At 40.0% G+C, this 23,617-nt stretch overlaps 1 protein-coding gene across 6 annotated transcripts in view; it reads right to left on the bottom strand.

Moving 5' to 3' along the window:
- Window positions 1–23,617, bottom strand: part of C11H2orf88 (chromosome 11 C2orf88 homolog) — a 116,194-nt gene that overhangs the window by 21,370 nt on the left and 71,207 nt on the right. For 3 of the 6 annotated variants that reach the window (XM_063647730.1, XM_063647731.1, XM_054476871.2), the window contains exon 2: window positions 18,098–18,222. The exons of 2 other annotated variants lie outside the window; for them this stretch is intronic. The gene's annotated coding sequence lies outside the window, so the exon portion shown is untranslated. Of the gene's footprint in view, window positions 1–1,044; window positions 1,572–18,097; window positions 18,223–23,617 lie in introns of those variants that run through there. One more of the 6 variants, XR_010122863.1, reaches the window with a different exon arrangement.

Raw genomic sequence — 23,617 nt, 5'->3', positions numbered from 1 at the left:
GAAGTGTTCAATCAGAATGTGGCTGGCCTGTCAGGAGTGCTATAGAGGAGATAATAAAATGGATTGGAGGTTGGTCTACAATTTTAAAGCATCCTTTTGTTACAACATTGTGTGGACCTAAATAAGTAATGCTTATAATTTTTTTTAATGGCAAAACAAAATTAAAAACTGAAATTATTCTTCCAGACCATTCTGCTTGAAAGCAGAATGCGTAAATAATGTTATTTGCCATCTATTTATGATAGCCATGTTAGGTGTTTGAAAACAGCCTCATCCAAAGGGAAAAAGGAATAGCCAACTGTTGATCTTGGTTTGATTTATACTTTGTCATAATAAAAGTAGATTCCATATTCCTCCGAATTCTTATCTAAAAATTTCCCTGAGAGAGCTGCCACATACACTAGATCCTAAAAAGATGGTCTTTGATAAGAACATTTACTAGTTTACAATTTTATGTTAACCTAATTCCCTAAAGGATAGGGGAAGGGCTGGTGTCAGACCAGAGACATAAGCGAGACAACTCCAATTGTTCCGCTTTGTTTCTTTGACCCCTTAACTCATAGCTAAAGGATCTTACCCGTCTACTCCTCTTAATTTCTTATTTGCATCATTTCGCCTCAATATTCAGCCTCCCACAGCTCCAAAGAACACGAGAACTAATACTTTGCTCATGATATGCCATTCAGAGGACAAGCCTGACAGCTTGGCATATCAATGCAATGTTCAGGGGCAAATCTCTTACCTGAAAAAATCTTCACTCACTCTTCAGGTAGGAAGCAGGGTGGAATTGCAACTCATAATGAGATACCTTTCACTGGGAAGCCCAGAACAAAATTGAAGGGGTAGGGGCTAACTCTTCTCGATTAGGGGACGGAGAGGTGAGGCTCTATCCACGGCAGCTGGCTGAGAAAGGTCTCGTTTAATTACAGCCTCCTGTAACTCATGGGTTTCTGCCATTGAAAAATCTAAAAGGCACAGCTGACAAGCAAAGACCGACAGACACCCGCCCTTCACCAGTCACCCACCTCCCAGATGTTCACTTACACAACACATTGCCCGGCAGCTGCGCGCCCATGGCACGTCCGGACAGCCGTGGGGTCCCGGAGGCAGCCTGCTCTCAGGCCCGGGGCGGGTCTCCGAAGCTCCCGGAGCAGCGCTGCCGTGGGAGGGGGGCTTGCTGGCGTCTGGGCGGGCGGCAGCTGAGGCCCGGCGGGGGCAAAGTGTAGTCCAGCTGCCAGGGCAGCGGCGCCGCCTTCTCGCTGGCGCCCGGCTCAGCCAAGTGGCAGCATGTGGAGGACGGGGCGTCCTTCGGCTGCGCTCGGGCTCCCGGCCCCTCCTCCTGCCGTCGCCGCCGCTCCCGCCGCGCGCTCCTCGCGGGTTCGCGCCCCGCACCCGGCCCCCAGATGGCCGCCCAAGGGCGCTCGGCTCCAGGGCGCGCCCTCTGGGAGCGGCCCATGAACTTCGGGCGGCAGAGGGTTGCCTCGATACTTCCTCAGGCGCAGGGTCCGAGGCAGGGGCGGGCGGAGCGGAGCTGGGCTGCCAGCCGGTTGGTCTGGGCCACCGCCCTCACGCCCCCCGCAACTACCAAGCAGCTGCCGGCGCCGCAGCGGGAACAGACCCGCAAAGGTCAATGAAAGCAGAAGCCAGCGAGGCATCGCAGAGGTCAATGAAAGTAAGAGCCAGCGAGGCATTTCGCTGGCCCTGCCCCTGGTCTCGGCCTCCTGGGCTGCGAACTCTCCTGAGCTCCGCCCGGGTGAGAGGGGGCGCTGCCCTCCAAGGCCTCTCCCCCGCGGGGCCTGCCTTGGGACAACAGGTGCTGGGCCGCGGCACTGAGCCCGCCTGCAGGGGGCCCCGCAGCCTGGCCGCGGCCTTCCCAGCTAAGGGTTCTGCGCTCGGGCCAGGCAGAGCTGCCAGACCTGCTTTGACCTGAAACCCCACTCTTGTAGAGCTAGGCCAGGGATTCCGCCCTTCCCACCTCGTTTGCACCATGAGTGTGCAAAGCAAAAGTGTTGGAAGTACTTAAACATTTAAAGGACATATCCATTTTATACTTTTCCATACAGAAATACTCAAGAACATTTTCCAAGCGTGTTTCTCTTTCAAACAAAGTATCTCTAAAGGCCATTTTCTCACTCTTTAAAGCATTGAATACCACTGCCTCAAAACATGGCCATTATTCAGTTACACTTCCCCGCACAGTCCATGTGATGCCTGCATCTGCCCAGCATGATTTCTAGCAATAGTAAAAGTCCCAAGAGAACTACAAAAGAACCATTATTTTCCTTGTGTTCTACAACGGATTAGTCAATGCGAAATTCATGCTTGAAGGGACCTTAGTGATAATTTTGACTCCACATTACAGATGAGGACACAGAGGCCCAGAGTTCAGCAGTACAACGAAAGAGAATGGAACTTAAAAAACAAACAATCTATAAACTGAGAGTTAGCTCTTTGAGGGTACATTATAGTAAAAAATAAACCTAGATTGCAGAAGAGTTGAGAAGTTTAAGTTACACAAGAATCTAGCTCAGAATCTTAGATTTTAAATGAACCAAGCATTCTTATTTTTATCCAGGCTTAAATTAGCTAAGGTTATATACAAACCCAGTGGCCCAGAAATGTAATTTTTCTTCATGCTAGTATGATTAATGGGATTGGAGTTGGTACATCCTGACAATCATAGAATGTAAGTATACCTATATTAATTGATTTGTCTGATACGTATCAATTTTTTCTCTTTTTTTTTGAGACGGAGTCTTGCTCTTGTCACCCAGGCTGGAGTGCAATGGCGCGATCTTGGCTCACTGCAACCTCCGCCTCCCAGGTTCAAGTGATTCTCTTGCCTCAGCTCCTGAGTGGCTGAGATTACAGGCGCCTGCCACCATGCCAGGCTAATTTTTGTATTTTTAGTAGAGACAGGGTTTCACCATGTTTGCCAGGCTGATCCCGAACTCCAGACCTCAGGTGATCCCTCCGCCTTGGCTTCCCAAAGTGCTGGGATTACAGGTGTGAGCCACCGCACCCAGCCAGTATCAATTTTAATGTATACAAATTGATTATACTTACATAAAACAAATTATTCAGTTCTACATATTTCAGGCACACCATGCTAAACAATTATGCTCAAATGCAAGGTTCCACTTTTAGGCCTAGTTCTTCACTTAAGTTATGTAATTTTCTTGTGCTCTTCCTTCCCCAGCTTTAAACTTCTATCAACCTAGTGCTAGAATCATCCTTAGGAGACCCCTGGGTTCCACACTGAGGGGATGGCATCAGTTCTTGATGTGATCTAGGCAGAGGAGACACTTAGAAATTTGTGTTTCTTACTTCCCAGTTACCAGGTCAGAAGGAAAGAAAAAGTGGGTGAGAGTCTCTGGCCTCCATCAGAAGAGAAACCCATGAACTTGAAAATTTCTTTCACTCAGTTTGAGAACAAATTGGACCAGACTTTGGTCTACAGATGAAGCAGGCCATGAGGGAGCGAGGCCTACACACCGAGCCGAGCTGCTCCTGCCAGGCTGGAGCCTGACCCTTCCTTCTCCATCCCAGGGCTGGCCAAGCTGGTGGGGGAGACCCAGGTCAGGTCTGGCAGGGATGACTAAGGCAGGACCTAGCCTGTGGCCTCTGCCATCTGCCCGGCTGCCCTCATGGGTGTGCACTGGAGAGAGTGGAGCAGGAGGGACAAGCCTGGGGCTGGTGGGGAGACCGCACCACCACCCTTCTGTGAGTGGGCCTCTCTGCTCTCCTCTCTGCGGGGCCTCCCTCAGGTCCAGGCCAGTGTGAACAGGTCCTTGCAGGTTGGGCCTGGAAAATAGCCTTGACTTCTCTCCTCAGGACTGCAGGCCATGCTTCTGGTCAAGATGATGCCATGTAAGACTTGGAGGGAAGATGCGTCGAGGGAACTTGGCGCCCTCTGCCTCTGGGATTCGGGAAAGCTGGCTCTCCTCCCAGCCGCCCAGCCTAGAACTGGGAGTCAGGGCATAGCATTTCTGCCCCTCTGTCCTCACCTGGGCTTGAACAAGGATAGAGGCGACAGGAACCAAGAACTCCACAAACTGGTGGTGGCAGAGAGAAACTGCAGTATTTTGAAAGTGCTGACACAACTTTTTAAAACCTGGGGAATGAAGTGAGAGGGGTGAGGAAGGACCCAGCGATGGCCTGAGGTGAATGTGGTTAGGGTGAGGGGCTGTAGCAAGTGTTTAGTGGTTTTGTTTTCTCCAGAGTTCATAGAAGTAAAAGTCGTAAAAACAGCAATGATAAAATCCTGGAATTTGAACATAAGCAATCTCACCCTAGGGTCCATGCTGTTGACAGGAAACAAATACTGAGCTGGATTGAGGATTGATTGCATGTTAAATAGTAAACTTGCAGTTAGCAGAATCAAATCAAGGCACTCACATACTCTTTGCTCTGTAAAGAACTCCCATTTCCATCCCCAGCCCCATAAAACTTCCACATCAGACAGACAGACCACAGAGGTACATAGCTGACTCCCTCCACTGGTTTCTCTACTTAAACGAGCACTTTTAACTTTCATTTTTGCCTCAGGCAGACCAGTCAGAGCTTGCACCTCTGGGAGAAGCAAGGGAGGTTATGCCGGCGAGGCAGAAGGGACCTCCTTTCTAAAAGTACTCTAAGCAGTGAGATGATGTGACCTTGTCAGGAAGGATCCGGGCCCTGGGATTCATTTGTCTGCCACTGGGGCTCTTACAAGCCTATCACAGAGTCAAATGTCTCAGTTGGTTTTCTGATAATGAAGTGGTGAGGACTGGAGAGGGAGATGGCATAGTTTGCGAGTGTTCATTCACATGGAGGCTAGAGAATTCCTGTACGCTAGAGAGAGGTAACGCAAATCACAGAAAAGATTTATAAAGAATAGAAAATGACACTAACTCCCCACCTGCTCCCACCACCTCCACCCCTACCCCCAGAACTTATCTCAGGTTACAAAATAAGAAGCCAAAGCCAACTGAGTGGGTAGAGGAAAATTTAAATGCAAACAAGATAAACTTCCTGAGGAGACAGAAAAAAAAATACCATTATGGGATATGAACCCTGATAGAATAGCACATAGGTATGACCATTGAGGAAACTCATTTTTAGATTCTGCCTCTTTGTTTCTCATATAATAACAGTCTACTGGTCTAGGGAAAAAAATCTTTTAGTGGTTATTGGAAAACATGGCTATTTCTTACATATATTTCTCACTGATCCAGGTTTTATGTGCTAGTTTTTGTGTGTTCAATCTAAAATGGTCTCTCCAAAACAGTGAACTTATCTTGTATTTGCTAAGATTTTATTCAGATTTGGCTGAGAGGCCCAGATATCTTCTCTGAGTAGGCAACAGACACATTTTCATGTCAGACTCTAATTAAGGTTTTAGGATACAAAGCTTTAAAAATTCAGAAGCAGAAATGGTGTATTGATTCTTTAACACTTTCTGTAACTCAAGACACCTAAAAATGTTTCTTGATGAAGAACTAGGAGTGGGTATGAAAATGATGTCTTGGCCGGATGCAGTGGCTCATGCCTGTAAATCCCAGCACTTTGGGAGGCCAGGGCAGGCAGATCACGAGGTCAGGAGTTTGAAACCAGCCTGGCCAACATATTGAAACCCCGTTTCTACTAAAAATACAAAAAATTAGCTGGGTGTGGTGGCAGGCACCCGTAATCCCAGCTACTCGGGAGGCTGCGGCAGGAGAATAGCTTGAAACTGGGAGGTGGAGGTTGCAGTGAGCCGAGATCACACCATTGCACTCCAGCCCAGGTGACAGTGCGAGACTCCGTGTCAAAAAAAAAAAAAAAGAAAATGTCTTATACTTTGCTCCTGAAACTTTTCCTGAACTCTTTTTTTACTACTCCTAGTTGTTTCTATGCCCAAGCAGGCTTTAAAACCTTGTTGTGAACCTTAACGACACTGTGGGAAAGACCTCTTCTTGTTTACCACTTTCCCAGAATCAAATTGCAAATCATTAGATCACCTATATAGCCAAACAAGCGAAAATGTAAAGCTACCAGCAGAGTTTCTGTTCTAGCCCATTCTGTGCTACTGTGACAGAATACCTAAGACTGGATAATTTATAAATAATGGAAATGTGTTTTCTCACTGTTCTGGAGGATGGGAAGTCCAACATCATGGCACAAGCAGGTTTGGTAGGTTTTCTGGTGAGGGCTGGATCCTCCAGAGGTGGGGAACCCCAGCTAAATGCTACAAGAAGCCTCGTTTAAAGGGGTTTTGATCCCATTGACAAGGGAACAGCTCCAAAGGCCTAATCACCTCTTAAAGGCTCTACCTCTTAATCCTATCACATCAGCAACATCTGAATTTTGGAGGGAACATTCAAACCATGGCAGTTTCCCATTATAATATTTTAATATATATCATGATATGTTTAAAAGCTCTTATGAATTAAATTTTCCAAATGGTACTGTAGGCCATTGTAGTCTTATTCATTATGTCACTGAAGTGAGAAGTGATTGACATTATCTTCCTTATGTGGAAGACAAAAATCAAATAGCCCCTCCAAGCTTCTCATTCCTGCAGAAAAAAATTCTTTAGTTTTTCTCACAGAATTTCCTTTACTCACATTTATTAGGCTTCTCTAGACCCATTCTGGTTCTCCAGGTGTAACTAAATGTCTGGCAACCCAAACTGGGGAATAGTTCCAAATAAGAGTTTAATGCAGAGCATGAGACTATTGTGGAACAGTATCTCCTGACCGTGTAATGTATAATCCAGTTCTGTTCATTATATTTACAACTATATAAGTTGTCAACTATACCATCAGTCTATTTCTTCTCACTTGTTTGGTTTTTAAAGTTGTTCTGCATTCATTTTTGTGTTGAGCTTGGTCTTTAAGTTTACTGATGTGCATCTGTCAGTAAACAAGCCTCATGTTCCTATACAAGATCTGTCAAAAGATCTTTACGCTGAACTTAAATGCATTTTGAAGTCTTTAAATCATCATTAATAGACACTATATTTCTATGGTATAAGTAGATTTAACAATCCCCAAAGAGGGAGACATGCCTGGAAATAAATAAGCATCTGATTTTGTTGTTGTTGTTGTCTTTTATTGTTACCTATATTTGTTCTACCACCACTACTCCCACCACCAAATTCTGAGCATCTTGAGGATAGGAACTATGTACTCTATGTAATCTATGTATCTTATGTACTTATTTCCAGCACCTGACATATGGAAGGCATGAAATGTTTGTGGAGTTGAGCATGATTCTTTGCTTTGGTGCTTTATATAATTTCATCTCAGTTTAAACAGAGAAGAACATTACTGCTTGGGCCCATGAATCCAAGCTTCTATAAGTCTTCACCTACATTTATTTTGATAACCATTTTTGGCATTAAGATGGGGCCAACTTTTATTTGCTTACAAATGTGAATATAAGACATTGTTAAAAATCAGATAAATACTGCAATAACCATTGGTCCAAAATTTGCTATTTCAAATTTCATATTATATTGCATGTTCTGTTTTTTTACTTAGGGCATATGAGCCTTTCAATATGAGTCACTTTCCATTGTCTCACTGCCTTGAGTGTTAAAAACAATCTGTCCCAATTTGATCAACATAGTTTAGCTTCTCCCTGGAATTACGGACTTTCACATATTTATTAGCTCATGATTTTTAAATTAAATATTTGACTAATATACCTTGAAAGGGGGCATAGCCACATAACTGAAGAAATTAGAATATTTATCCTGAAGAAGTTAAGGGGAATGAGAAGAGAGATCTGAGGGGTATTCATATGGACAAGGGACTGTAGTTAATCTACATTGCTCTGATGGGCAGTACTAGAACCAGCAGGAAGAAGTCATGGCAGTGTTGGAAGTAAATGCTCAGTGCCACCAAGTGAAAATAGCACTCAGGCAAAAGTTTTCTCAGCAAGGCAATTTACTTCTATAGAAGGGTGTGTTTTGCAGATGGAGCAATGGTGAAAGCACACCAGACAAGGGAGGGGAAGGGGGTCTTATTCCTAATGCAGCTAGTCCCTACTGCTCTGTCTTTCCCCTATTGGCTAGGGTTGGACCACACAGTCTAAGCTAATTTTGACTGGGCTATTTTAAAGAGAGCAAAGGTAGGAGCCGGAGTGGCAGGGTGAGTAGTTTTGGTGGGAGGGATGGTTACAGAGCAGGTGACTAAGGATGCCTAAGGACAGAGCAGGTGACTAAGGACAGAGCAGGTGATAGAGGCTAGGAGGGGGTTGTTTACTGAAACTAGGGGCAAGGAGACATAAAGAACGAGAAAGTCAGACTTTAAGATGGAGAACAAAGAACCGGGAAGCTGAACATACTGACATATTGGTTCTTTAGAGAGGAACTCAGAACTCATTGTACTTAACAATTTTCTCCATCTTGAATTTTAAAGGAAGTTAACAGGCTAAACTTTGAAGAGGAATTTACTGTATCCTACAGCAGGAAGTTCTGGATTTAATTAAGAGAGGACTGTCTATTGGTTATAACTTAGAAGACGACGGTCTGGTTTGTGAAATGGTGAGCTTCCCCTTCAACCAGAAGTCAGATGATCTATCTGGGAAGCTATGAGGGAGATTTTTACAAAGAAGAATAAAATTTCTCAAAGCCAAGATTCTATCATTTTAGGAGTTGTTTCACAATATAAATTCATGTGCACTTGGCATTTGAACTACATTCACCCCAGCACTACAGGCATTATCTTGACGTCTTACAGTGTATGCCCTCTATGAGGACAGAGTGAGTTCTGCTGTGGTCCTTGGCTAAGGAGGCAGTTTTCAATCTTTTGAATATTTTTTCTTAGAAAGCAAACTAACTGCCAAATGTTGAATGAATTGGTACTCACGAATTCCAGATAATTCGACATAAGAAACTATCTATGTAGGAATATTTTATGGTTTGTGATATTTCACTTAACTGCTAACCTCATCGGATGTAGTGGAGAATTAACTCTAACTTAGAGATAATAGTTACTATTTATTGAGCATCTACTATGTGCTAAGAACCATAACAGCCCTTCACATGCCATCTCATTTTTATTTTATTTTATTATTTTTTTTTTTTTTGAGATGGAGTCTCTCTTTGTCACCCAGGCTGGAGTGCAGTGGCATGATCACGGCTCACTGCAACATCTGCCTCCCGGGTTCAAGCGATTCTCATGCCTCAGCCTCTGGAGTAGCTGAGATTGCAGGTGCCCACCACCGCACCCAGCTAATTTTTTTGTATTTTTAGTTGGGATGGGGTTTCGCCATTTTGAGCAGGCTGGTTTCCAACTCCTGATCTCAGGTGATCAGCACGCCTCAGCCTCCCAAAGTGCTGGGATTATAGGCGTGAGCCACTGCACCTGGCCATGCCATCTCATCTAATCATCACACTAGCATTGTGAGGTATGTATAATTTCTGTGTTAAATATGAGAAAATGGAAAAAATAAGGTAACTGTTAATATGTGCTAGAACTTGAATTTGAACCCAGGCCTGAGTCCAAAGCCAGTGCTCCTATTATTCTATGTTGCTTTCCAACATCTCAGGTGTCCTCAGAATGGCCTGCTAAATCTGGCCCTAGTTCGGGGCGGCAAACCTCCTATTTAATTCCTAATCCCTTAATTGTTATGAGCAGTATCCATTGTAAAGGTATGGAGATTTGAAAAAATGATGAGTTGTCAACAAAACTGGTGGACTTCTGATGGTAGAATATTTGGCTTGAATAGGGTGATAAAGTATTCAGAACAATGGTATTTTCTAGGTTTTCTGTATTTCTGGACAAGGATCTATACCACAGATGTTGTATTTCATATTACATCGGCAATTCCAACATAGAGCCAGCCACAGAGATAAGATAGTTATAAAATAACTAAAGTATAGCTATAAGCAAACAAACTAGTAAATGCATAACAGTGGGAGAGGACAGAAAATACTGTAAAATGCAAATAACAGGAGGTCAATGAAAAGTGGGTAAGTTTGGATCTGAACCATGAGACAATCCTACCATTTAAATTGTTGAAAGAAGGGAATGAGTGCATATAGCCTATGCCAAAGAACAGGCATGGCAATGAGCATGGAGCAGATAGAATACATACGGATGAGAAAAAATGAGTCTATGAGAGAATAACGAGCAAGGCATGTTCAACCTGCTGGTGCCAAGCTAGGGTGTTTTGTTAAGATAAGTAACAGACACCCGTTGAAAATTCTTAAATTGTAAAAATGATGTAAAAAATTGTTCTTGAATAGATTTAGGGTAAATTTGGCAACTCTGAGCATGTGGGTAGAGATCAGTGGCATGAACCAATCATGCCACAGAAATCCAGATGAAAAAGTATATTGACCTGGCCTACCATAATGCCTGAGACAATAATAAAGAATTCAAAGAAAATGTTTTGTTTTCCCCAGCAAGTTATTTTCCCCCCATAAACTTAGTCTATTTGTGGGTATTCTTGCCACTAACTACCAAGATCTGAAGCTCTTAAAACTTAATGGAACCACTGTCTATTGAGTTTAAGTATTTTGAGTAATAAGAAATTTTTCTGGCCAAAAAGAGAGAAATAAATATCCACCAATTATATATTTATTGAGTAGAGTTGAAGAAAAATGGAAGAATCACGTCAGTGCTCAGTAAAGCAAGGTAAGCTTATTAGCTGAGACTGAGAGAACTAAGAATTTTAGAGAAAGGCTTGTATTTTTTTGAACTTATAAAAAAAACTTTACAATGCAGATTGATTACACTTGTAGTCAGAAAAAAGTCCAATAAAATGATTTTCATTTTGAAAAGTTGAATAGAATAGTTTTGGAGTACCTCTAAAAAAAACCATGATCATTTTAAGGGGTCGTTAGTGGGAATTAGCTACTAGTGCAGTTTTCTCACCTCTTTTGGCTTCATTTTCAGGTCTTCCTTCACCTTCAGTAAAATATTTTAAATAGTATGAGAATTGCACTGGTTTTTTTTTTTAACTTTTTTTCTATTTTACTTGCATTTTGTAATAAAGAATTGGAATTATTGTTACAAGAGGCAATTTATGGGTAACCCATGCTCTATATGAAAGGAGATAAGGTGCTTGTTTGATTGGCTTCCTAGAGGTCTTTCTAAGAACCCAAATATACTTCCTGGTTTTGAACTAAATTACCATCTCAATTTAAACGACTAGCCACCAATTAAAGACAGTTCCTGGGAACCCATCAGATAGTTAAATTAAAATTTTATTTCCCAAGAGAGTGGTTAGCTCTGTTCCAAAGAGAGTTCAATTCTTGGGACATTGCTACTTTATCTGATCTAAGACTACCCAGTTTTTATGTACAAGGAAGTTCAATGTACACAGTCTCTTATCAACATTCCAGACTCCCAACCAGCCTGATCTAAGAACTGAGTTTGACTCTACACATCTAATTTACATAAAGTGATAAGAAAATAGTGAATCTAACCTCTTCACCACAATACATCATCCCAATTTGAGATTACATGTGAACAATTAGGCTGCTGTCTCATTAAAAAAAAGCTTCATAGGAATTTCTATGATTAATATCAGTTATCTTCTCTTTTCTAAGAGCAAAATTAAAACCCATCAATATGACATAGTCCATCTTTGGGTCCTGGTTGGGGATGGGGGATGAGAGGCAGCAGGTGAGGAAACAGAAACATAAGGAAACTAACATTGCTTGGATTGAATCCCCAACAGTAAAAACCTGAAACCATGAAAAACAGGTAATGATATATGCATATATAAAGATGAAGAAACAGTTCAGAGAGCTAAGTATGTCTCTTCCCAGTTCCAAAGTTGATGTTCCTGGCAATATGCCACTGATGGAGAAAATCTGTACCACATCTGATAATAATAAATAACTCAGCTAGGATTCAGCCTTGTAAGTCTATGATGGCCTAAGTGTTTGTGTTCCCCCTCTCTGCTCCCAAATTCATATGTTGAAACCCTAATCCCCAATGTGATCATATTTAGAGATGGGGCCTTTGGGAAGTAATTAGGTCACGAGGATGAAGCCCTCAGGATGAAATTAGTGCCCCTATAAAAACAGAAACCAGAGAGCCTGCTTGCCCTGGCTCCTTGACAGCCCTCACCAGAACCCAATTGTGCTGTTGCCCATGATCTCGACTTCCCATCCTGCAGAACTGGGACATAAGTTTCTGTTGTTTAAGCCCACCCAGTCTGTGGTATTTTTCTTACATTAGGTTGGTGCAGAAGTAATTGCTGTTTTTGCCATTACTTTTAATGGCAAAAATACATTTGAACAGCTCCTATCTTCTTATGTTCTCATCTTCAAGGACAAACAAGTGTCTTCGCAGGCTTAATTTCAAAACAACCTGTACCAGTTTAAGGCTATTAATATTTCTCCCATGGAATCACATCTGATAAGTCTTGCCACTTAAAGCCATTTGTTCTACTCTTAAAGCATCCAGCTAATATGCTGTATCTTAAGCCCAAACCAGCTAAGCCTAATCCGTGTTACCACATGGAGTCATGCTAACCCAAGTCCCCAAAGACAAATGCATATAACCTCACTGAGGGAGTAGCTGATCATATTTCATAATGCTTAAACATCTTCTCCTAAAATGTGGTGGAATAGGAAATGCAAATATTCAACTTGGCTTCCCTGTTATTTGTTCATAGGAAGCCTGGCTACCTAATTCTCTAATGTCAAATTTTTGACCTTTTCTCTATCTTGTAAATCACAGCAAGTGTTAGTTACTCTGTTATCAGTGAAACTGAGAAGGTCAGGCCCTAATCTTCCGTATCTTTATCGGAGTGCCTCATGCTCTTAGTGAGATAGTCCCTCACATTCAGACCACCTCACCAGCTTGAGCTGCAGGATACAAGAGACTATACAGGAATGCTATATGATATGGTTTGGCTGTGACCCCACCCAAATCTCATCTTGAATTCCCATGTGTTGTGGAAGGGACTCAGCGGGAGGTAATTGAATCATGGGAGCAGGTCTTTCCTGTGCTGTTCTCCTGACAGTGAATAAGTCTCATGAGATCTGATGGTCTTGAAAGTTTCCCTGGACAAGCTCTCTTTTCTCTTGTCTATCATGTGAGATATGCCTTTCACCTTCTGCCATGATTGTGAGGCCTTCCCAGTCACATGGAACTGTAAGTCCAATAAACCTCATCCTTTTGTAAATTGCCCAATCTCACATATGTCTTTATCAGCAGCATGAAAATGGACTAATACAGTAAATTGGTACCAGTAGAGTGGGGCACTGCTGAAAAGATACCTGAAAATGTGGAAGCAACTTTGGAACTGGGTAACAGGCAGAGTTTGGAACAGTTTCGAGGGCTCAGAAGAAGACAGGAAAATGTGGGAAAGTTTGGAACTCCTAGAGACTTGTTGAATGGCTTGGACCCAAAATCCTGATAATGATATGGACAATGAAATCCAGGCTGAAGTTGTCTCAGATGGAGATGAGGAACTTGTTGGGAACTGGAGCAAAAGTGACTCTTGTTATGTTTTAGCAAAGAGACTGGTGACATTTTGTCCCTGCCCTAGAGATCTATGGAACTTTGAACTTGAAAGAGATGATTTAGGATATCTGGTGGAAGAAGTTTCTAAGCAGCAAAGCATTCAAGATGTGACTTGGGTGCTGTTAAAGACACTCAGGTTTATGAGGGAAGCAGAGCATAAAAGTTCAGAAAATTTGCAGCCTGACAATACGATAGAAAAGAGAATTCCGTTTTCTGAGGAGAAATTCAAGCCAGCTGCAGAAATTTGTATAAGTAATGAGGAGCCAAATGTTAATCCCCAAGACAACAGGGTGGGGAGGGTGGTGGGGGGGTGGGGGTGGAACGTCTCCAGGGCATGTCAGAGGTCCTCACAGCAGGCCCTCCCATCACAGGCCCAGAAGCCTAGGAGGAAAACATGGTTCTGTGGGGCAGGCCCAGGCTACCCATGCTGTGTGTGGTCTAGAGACTTGGTGCCCTGCGTTCCAGCCACTGCAGCCATTACTAAAAGGGGCTAAGGTATAGCTGGGGCTGTTGCTTCAGAGGGTGGAAGCCCCAAGCCTTGGCAGCTTCCACACGGTGTTGAGCCCATGGGTGCAAAGAAGTTAAGAATTGAGGTTTGAGAACCTCTGCCTAGATTTCAGAAGATATATGGAAACACCTGGATGTCCAGGCAGAAGTTTGCTGCAGGGGCAGGGCCCTCATGGAGAACCTCTGCTAGGGAAGTGTGGAAGGGAAATGTGGGGTTGGAGCCCTCATACAGAGTCCCTACTAGGGCACCACCTGGTGGAGCTGTGAGAAGAGGGCCACCGTTCTCCAGACACCATAATAGTAGATCCACTGACAGCTAGCACCGTGCACCTGGAAAAGCCACATACACTGAACGCTAGCCCATGAAAGCAGCCAGGAGGGAGGCTGTACCCTGCAAAACCACAGGGGCGGAGCTGCCTAAGACCATGGGAACTCACTTCTTGCATTAGCATGACCTGGATGTGAGACGTGGACTCAAAGGAGTTCATTTTGGAGCTTTAAGATTTGACTGCCCTGCTGGATTTTGGACTTGCATGGGGCCAGTAGCCCCTTTGTTTCAGCCAATTTCTCCAATTTGGAACAGCTGTATTTACCCATTGCCTGTACCCTCATTGTATGTAGGAAGTAACTAACTTGCTTTTGATTTTACAGGCTCATAGGCAGAAGGGACTTGCCTTGTCTCAGATGAGACTATTGGCTGTGGACTTCTGAATTAATGCTGAAATGAGTTAAGACTCCAGGGGACTGTTGGGAAGGCATGATTGGTTTTGAAATATGAGAACATGAGATTTTGGAGGGGCCAGGGGCAGAATGATATGGTTTAGCTGTGTCTCTATGCAAATTTCATCTTGAATTCCCATGTGTTGTGGGAGGGACCCAGTGAGAGGTAACTGAAACATGGGGGCAGGTCTTTCCTGTGCTGTTCTTATGGTAAGTCTCATGAGATCTGATGGTTTTAAAAAGGGGAGTTTCCCTACCCAAGCTCTCTTTTCTCTTGTCTGCCACCATGTGAGATGTGCCTTTCACCTTTTGCTATGATTGTGAGGCCTTCCCAGTCACATGCAACTGTAAGTCCAATAAACCTGTTTCTTTTGTAAATTGCCCTGTCTCGGGTATGTCTTTATCAGCAGTGTGAAAACAAACTAATACCCTATATTTTTCTTATATTTTGGATGGTATCCAAACTTGCTGAACTTTCAATAATTCTAATAGATCATCTATAATTTAAAAATTTTCTATGTAGACAATGTCCATCAAATAAATAATTGGTCTTTCGTTTCTAGTCCTCATGTCATTCATTTTTCTTTCTTGTTTCTTTTTTTGCTGGCTATAATTGAATAGCAGTAGCAATGGCAGAATTATTTTTGTTCCTGCTTTTAAAGGGAATATTTCCATGTTTTACTACAATGTTTGTTATAGGGTTTGGCAGTTAAGAAAATCAGATCAAGGAAGTCCCATTCTATTCCTAGTTTTCTAAGATATTTTTTATGAATGGGTGATTTTTTAATGCTTTTTTCCATCTGTAGAGATAAGCAAATGGTTTCTCTACTTTGATCTGTTAATGTGATAACTTATATAGATTTTCAAATGCTAAACCATTTATTCATTTCTAGAATAAACCAAACTTGGTTGTAATTCTTTTTAATACATTGCAGGATTTGGTTTGCATACGTATTTTCTTATTTTTGTATTATGTTCATGAGTGATATCGGCCTATAGTTTTTAAACAGTTCTCCTGTATTGGTATTAATGTTATAATGGTTTTATAAAATGAGTTGGAAAGCACTCCATTTATTTTAGTCTTTGGAACAGGTTATATAAGATAGGAACAATCTGTTTTGCAAAAGTGTAGCAGACCTTAGCAAAAAAAAAAAAAAAAAAAAGGGGGATTTTTTTTTATTCCTTCACATAGTCAGGTTTCACACTTGCTGGGTCAATTTTGGAAATCTCTATTTTTCCAGAAGATTTCCCATTTTCCCTAAGTTTTAAAGTCTATCAGCATTACATTGCTCATTTTATTCTCTCATATTTTAAATAACTGCTTTGCATATTTCTCTTTTTCACTTATAATATTAATTTCTTTGTTCACCAGTGCTTCTTATATTATATTCCTTTGTTCTAGATTTAAGTTACTTCTGCAGTTAGTACATCATTTAGTAATCTTTCTGCAAGATCTAAGTAGTAAACTCACTCTTTTTCTAAATACAACTTTCTTTGACATTCTGAAATATTTTAGCTGGCTAAGAATGTTCCCTTGGCTCTTTGAAGATATTATTCCATTCCTTCAATTCCTTTGTATGTAATCTTTATAGTTTCTTTAATATTCTTTCTTATATTTGGCGCTCTAAAGTTTTATGTGTAGGTATGCGTGTTTAACTATTCTTTTTGGAATTTGTTGAGTTCCTTAAATCTGAGGATTAATGTCTATCATCTAACATAAATACTGTTCAGCTATTATCTCTTTGACTATTGCCTCCCCTCATTCTCTCCTCATGGAACTCCTCTCTGACATATGTTGGACCTTCCCATTCTACCTTCAATGTCTTTTAATTGCTCACATTTTCCATCTCTATATCTTTGTGCTGCATATTGAATAATTTCTGTAAATTGAAAGTTCTATAAGTTGTCTTCAGCTATGTCTAATTCTCAACTTAGCTCATGCTTTGGGTTAATTTTTGTTACTGTATTTTTTTTCATTTCTTGAAATTCTATTTGGTTTTAGTTTTTGTTTTGTTTTGTTTTGTACAGTATTGTTTTTGAGATGGAGTCTCATTCTATTGTCTAAGCTTGAGTACAGTGGCAGGATCTCAGCTCACTGCGACCTCTGCCTTCCAGGTTTAAGTGATCCTCCTGACTCAGCCTCCCGAGTATCTGGGAGTACAAGTGCCCACCACCATGCCCAGCTAATTTTTGTATTTTTAGTAGAGATGGGGTTTCACCACATTTGCTAGGCCAGTCTCGAACTACTAACCTCAAGTGATCTACCTGCCTCAGCCTCCCAAAGTGCTGGGATTACAGGTGTGAGCCACCAGGCCTGGCCTCTAATTGGTTTAAAAATTTTAAATTTAATTCTAATGCTAATAATATAATCAGAGTTCTGGTTCTTATAAGATGAAGTAAATGCTTCTGGAATTCTTTTATACTGTAAATGAGAGGAAAACTTCGGACAACCACTTTGGGAAATGTTTAGTATTATCACCTAAAGCTAATACTTACCTATGATGTGACTTAGAAATGATCATTCTTAGATGTATAACCAACAAAAATCATGCACATGTATTCCAAGAGATAAGACTATCCACAGCATCTGTATTTATAATAGCTCCCAAACTGGAAATGCCTGCTAGCATTAGAATATCTGGCAAATATTGTGCACTCAAGGAATGTAAGTTTTATTTTTATTCTTTTTTAGCCTATGAAAGTTTTTCCATATTTTGTATATTCCAAAAATCTGCCCATCTGAGAACTAATAGCATTCCTCTAAAATATCGGATATTTGAAAATGACTAAATAAAATAATTCTTAACTGAAGCATTATTAAAAATTTATGGTAAATTGAACCACTGAAAAAAAATTTATTTTCAAGTACCAATATTCTAAATAAATTATAAATAAATTTTATTTGCCTTTAATTAATTAATTTACTTATTTATTTATTTGAGACAGAGTCTGGCTCTGTTGCCCAGGCTGGAGTACAGTGATGCAATCATAGTTCACTGCAAACCTCCACCCCACGGCTCAAGCAGTCCTCCCACCTCAGCCGCCCCAGTAGCTGGGACCAGAGTGCCACCACGCATGGCAAATTTTTTGTATTTTTAATAGAGACAGGGTTTCACCATGTTTCCCGGGCCAGTCTCAAATTTCTGAGCTCAAGTGATCTGCCCGCCTCAGCTTCTCAAAGTGCTGGGATAACAGGCATGAGCCAACACATCTGACTGATTTGCCTTTTAGAGGCATACTTTTATCATACTGTAATAAAGCCTTTTCTTCCTACTGAATTGCAGGACTAAGTTTTTCAAATAGATATCTTGTAAGGAGACTAAACAATTTTTAAATGTATTTTTTCACTATAAATCACCAATTAACCTATTCTGTCTCGCACTTAAAAGTAAGAAAAAAAACCCTGAAGTTACCAGGTTCACTAAACTGTCTCCACCAGTTGGTCTCATTCAGTAGCTGTGAGCCCAATATATGGTTTCTGTGTAGATCACAGTGCCTTGCTTTTCAGTGCTTCTCATGCTCCCTTTCTAAATGAAGCCTGAAAAAGATTTAATAGATGCAATCTTAATCCTAAAATAACTGGTTTAAAAACTTATACAATGCAAAGATATGAGTACATGGAACTTAGTATAATGTTATTGGTTAAAATTCATGCATATTCTTTCTGGAAAATAGGGAGATGAGTCATTGAGCTCGTAACAAAGGGCCTAGTTATACTGAGTCATTGATTTAGATCTTTCCCCTGTCTTCCTACTACATTTTATGTACGTATCCATAACAATAAATAATTATAATAAATTGTTTGTATTTAGTATCCTCACTCAAATGGCAGAAATGATGTCTTTTAAGTATTTCCAATTCCTAGTTGAGTGCCTGGTAATCAGTGGGAACTCAAGATATGTCTGTTAAATAGATGAAAACTAAAGGAAGTTATAAATATATTAGGAAGTAATATGAATTTCAGGCTAAGACCTCAGATTTGTAAATGAAGGGCAAGACTCAGTTTTATAGGACTTGATATCTCCTGGATGACCTAATAAAAATCTAATTTCTAAAACTATAAACTTAAGAAACACATCGGTTGCATAATGTTTATATCAAGATGATCCAATAATCTGGCGAGGTCAATCCTGAAACAGGCTGACTCATATTTAATATAATGCACTCCACTTGCTTTTTAACAGTATTTGCTTATATAAGAACTTTTATTCTTTTCTTTTGGGTGGAATATGAAGAATAGATTTACTCTCAAATATCTAGACAAATATATAATTTCTCAGCTTTAAATTTACCTTCATTTTTTTTCCAGGCAAGAAATAGTCTCATTAAAATATCTCCTAAAAAAATTGCTTCCATGTGCTCAAAGTCTTAAATAAGAAAACTCCAAAGGAATCCTCTGATATGTCCATTGGAGCTTAAGTTTGAATTGTATTTATTATTGTTAAACCTTAAATAAGGCTCTTAAATAAGCAGCTTACTATTTTCCTGGTATTTTATTAAGTAAACATGGGAATATTATCATTTCAGTTTTACTGATGGAGAACACAAAAGAAATAAATCCTTATTGCCTTACCTCAATAGTCATAAATGTAGTAGCGGAGATTACAGTAGAATTTGCTTCTCTCTTTTGTGGGAAGCATGGTATTGTTTTTGTGGCACTATTAGCAATTCTACTTTTTTTCCAAAGCTTATTTTCATTGACTTTTAATTACAAGCTTCTCTTTTGTATATATTCAACATTATTTTGGGCCTTGTTTTCCTTCAAAAGATTTTAACTCTGTTTTTCCCCAACTTAGACTACTATTACCTAGAGTGGCTGGGGAGAAGAACATTCTGCTTAAACAGAAAGTTATAAAATTAATATGTGTATAAGTAATTTAAAATATTACTGTATTACAATTTTAAAATTACTCATATTTACAAAGATAATAACTTCTCTATTTCCTATAAGCTATCCTAATTAATCTTGCTTATGAATCTTCTACTCTACTAGATAGTCATAAAGAAGGTAAGGGTAAAATTATGAGAAGAAAACACGTTTGCTCACATAATCATCTTAATCCAGAGGTATTCTCTGGATTTAAATGTCACGTCCTTTGCACCAGAAAGGAGCATCCTAGGTCACAATTACTTTGAGGAAACTTGATTAATAGAAATGTCAATTATAAACTAGGTGAAATGTCTACCAAAAATAAACACCTTGATTTTGGGATAGCTGATCTGAAGCCATTTTCTTTTTTCTGGCAGTCATTAGAGAATAGAACCAGTAGTTTCTAAGTCACTCCTAGTTCCAGATAATAAACTCATATCATCTGAATATGGGTCTTTTCTTTTTCGTGGCTGAGAGGGAAAAAAATGAATGCAACTTGTTTATGCAAAAGTAAGTCCAGAACACATTCCTATTTAATGAACTGGCAAATATTTTCTTATCCAACAAGAGAATACTTCTACTGCTCAGTTCCTGCTTCTGCATAAGCATCTATAACAGGGGGATCAATACTGAGCTACTGCATTTTGTCTTATAACTGATTTCTAAGCCAGGAGTCAAAGGCTGTCCAAAGGTCAACAAAAATAGAAAAGAATGATATTTTGTGTTGAGTCTAAGAGATCTCTCTATAAGATGACATGACAATAGTAAATAATGGAATGGTTATACCTAGAGTCTACTTACTTGCTACTTGTTTAGAATGTAGGCCTAAGAAGCTGGGATGTATTGTTTATGGAAAATAAATTTGGTATGATTTTAGATGCCTATTAATAGGTATGCTACTTGATAGGGTAAAGAAATGCCTTTTAAAAGCTGGTATAAACTACATTCTGAGTTCAGGCCTACTGGACCATTCATGTAGGACTGATTAAGGCAAATAAAGTGACAAATTAATATGTCACTGCAGGAAGTGACATATTGGTAATTTCTGGAGGCAAGAATTTCCTAGCATGAGGTGTTTCTTCAATCACCAGCACAAAGACCTTACTGCAATTCATGGAAGCCTCTTTCCACTATGTATATTTTAGAAAAAAAAGTTTAATTTAATGATGTCTAATAATCCAGAGAACTGTGTTGAAACCCTGGTTTTGGCCCTAAAAAATTGGGGAGCTTTAAAAAATATTCCAGTCTCTTAGAGACAGTTTGCTTATCTATAAATCAAGGATTTTCTAATGAATCATCTAAGACCAAATATAAAGTTACACTTAGCGTTCTTCCTCTGTAAGTACTCGATTAGATTTCATTTAAAGCAAGTATGACTAGACTTTCATGTAAATGTAAATAAGAAAATGTCACTGTTATATTATGAATTAAAAGTTACTTATCCATGCAATTCTTATACTTTATCTGTCTTGGAATCTTTCAAACATTTATTATACCTCATACTGAAATCCTTTTATAGTTAATATTTAGTATCTGTCTTTAATTTTTCAAAGTTTCTTCTTTTTTAAAAAAAATCACAAATTAAGAAAGAGAGCTAATTACCTAAAACATTTTGCCTTAACATCACTTTCCTGAATCAGTGTAGGTCAAAAGTCTAGTCATACTTTCATTAAATAGGAAAGAAGTATATCCCAATATTCCAATTTGTTTCCCATTCCAAAAGCTAAAACATGAGTTTCATTTAGTCGTGTTTTATAAACCTCATGGGAGAAAATAAATTTTAAAGTCTACCGTTTTAGCACAGATAAGCTATGCAATTTTCATAAGAACTATAAACAAAAGGCCAAGAGACTAATATCTGGGTTTGGCATTTTGAGGCAGGGGTCACTAAAGAGAAACACGGACAAATATTACTATGACCATGGTTAAAAAAAAAAAAAATCTTATTCTAAGCCTAGTGCCATCCAGACAGGTAAGAAAATTAGATAGGAGTAGAGTTTGGGGATATTAGAACAATGTCCAATAGCAGCCCGTAAAATGACCATGTTATTTACCTATTCTGAGACCATTAAATATGTAGTTGTTTGCAAAGCAACTTAATTTAAGAAATAGAAAGAAAAGATCAAAATAACCTAAGATTGAAAGTCACATCAAAACTAGATCCATGAAAACCTCAGCTAGGTCCTGATTGTCCCTCTTAAAATGCTCATAACTTATAACTTATATCTTCAAAACTGAACTTCCCCTGCCTGTATCTAAAGAAATGTTTCAACTCTACACTGAAATACTAAAAGAAAGTATTTGATAACGTTTTATTGGCAATGACATTTTAAACTCATAAAATTGCTTTCAATTTGGCATTGGCAAATTCTAGTTCATAATAGCTTAATGTTTTCAGATACAAAGACAGCAGTTTCAAAAGTTAAAAGAACAGAAATTTAGAAGGGGCCAACAATGGCTCTTAAGAACAGATTGTTGCAACTTGTCTTTTCACATACTTTCTTCATTGGCTTCCATGTATGCCAAAAGACTGGTTTTGTGAGTCAATGAATTCAGCCTTTTTTCTTAAAGTGATCTCTCAGAGATCACAGAGCTACTGGCAAGCTCTGTTAGTTTACATCATGTTGGCTAGAAGAATGTGGTTACGAAGCAGTCATCAGCCAAGGAACTTAGGGATGAGAGAACTTGGAACACTAAGCTTCACAAAACAAAGGGAGCTCAAAGAAATGAGTCTCACTCACAGCCAAGTATGACAGAACCACAACACTGTAGCAGTCCACATCCCAAGTTGAAGTAGGGCACGTCCTGAATTCAGGGAAGAAAACCAAAAATCCCCAGAAACTGAGTCTAAAGAGTTTAACACATAATCAGAGGGTAGATGTTTTATATTCACAAAATAATCATTGTAAGTGATTATATAGACAGGGAGAATACAAAGACTCAGCACAACAGTACTCATCAACCCAGAACTCAAGTGAGCCTCCTGGGAGACTTTGCCCTTCTGTTCCACCACTGTCACCATGCCCATATAACAAATACTGGAGGCAGGTCCAAGTGCCTGGGACCCTTAGGCAGTTATGGCACCACTATAATTTGTACCCAGTTGGGTGGAGGCCAATCGCTGCTAATCATAACTTTCCTTTACAGGGAGAATGGCAAGTGCCTAATCCCAGCTCAGACCTCCTACCTTGTCTAGTTCCCTACGCCCTTCTGTATTTTCTCAGCTTTGGTGACTCTCACTATTATTCTGCATCACAGCCCCTTCCACTGCAGCCTTTGGAATCCTAATCCCTTGCTCATCAACTTCCTGCATCCTCATCTTGTCTTAGAAGTTTCTTCACCTCCAGGCCCTACAGGAATCCTAGGCCTCCTCTGAGGATAGCCCTTCTCCTGCAGCCTTCTCTCCAAATGGATAGCAACAGAAATTCTTCTGCCCACTCCCAACTCCAAACAGGGATGTTTCCCCTGCTTCTGTGAGGCTTCTGCCCTGTGATCATATCTGTTCTGCCTCATCACTTTTAGATCTGCCTCTTATGCATGCTCTGCCATTCAGGGAGAACTTTGGGACCTGGGTCCACTATTTCTCTGCACCACAGGGTCTGCATAAATGCCAAGATGATGATAGCCAGGGAGAACAGAATCAAAAAAGAAAAAAATCTCTTAAATGATAACATGATACTATGAATCCCCTCAGGAATTTAAAATTTAATCAATATCATTAAAAGTAATGTAAGTACAGCCTGTTTATGGCAAAATTCATTTAAAGTATATAAATATTTACATAGAATCTATATACAAATTCTTACCATTTCCTATTCAATAGGTGAAACACACTGTTAAATTTACTTCAAATTTGTTAATGTGAGAAATACATCACCAATTTTTTAAATGAAACTGCTTGTTTGAGAGGTCTGCATACACTAAAATATAGATTGAATTTTACTTCTGCTAAAAAAAACCCCTGCTTTTGTAGCAGGACAAGCCGCAGACAAAACCTCTCAGACACCGAGTTGTAGAAGGAAGGGCTTTATTCAGCTGGGAGCATCGGCAAGCTACTGCCTTA

The sequence above is a fragment of the Pongo pygmaeus genome, chromosome 11 (genome assembly GCF_028885625.2).
Source record: "Pongo pygmaeus isolate AG05252 chromosome 11, NHGRI_mPonPyg2-v2.0_pri, whole genome shotgun sequence".
NCBI classification, from domain to species: Eukaryota; Metazoa; Chordata; class Mammalia; order Primates; family Hominidae; genus Pongo; species Pongo pygmaeus.
The sequence above is the reverse complement of the archived record's forward strand: the minus strand, read 5'-3'. Positions and strand labels throughout refer to the sequence as shown.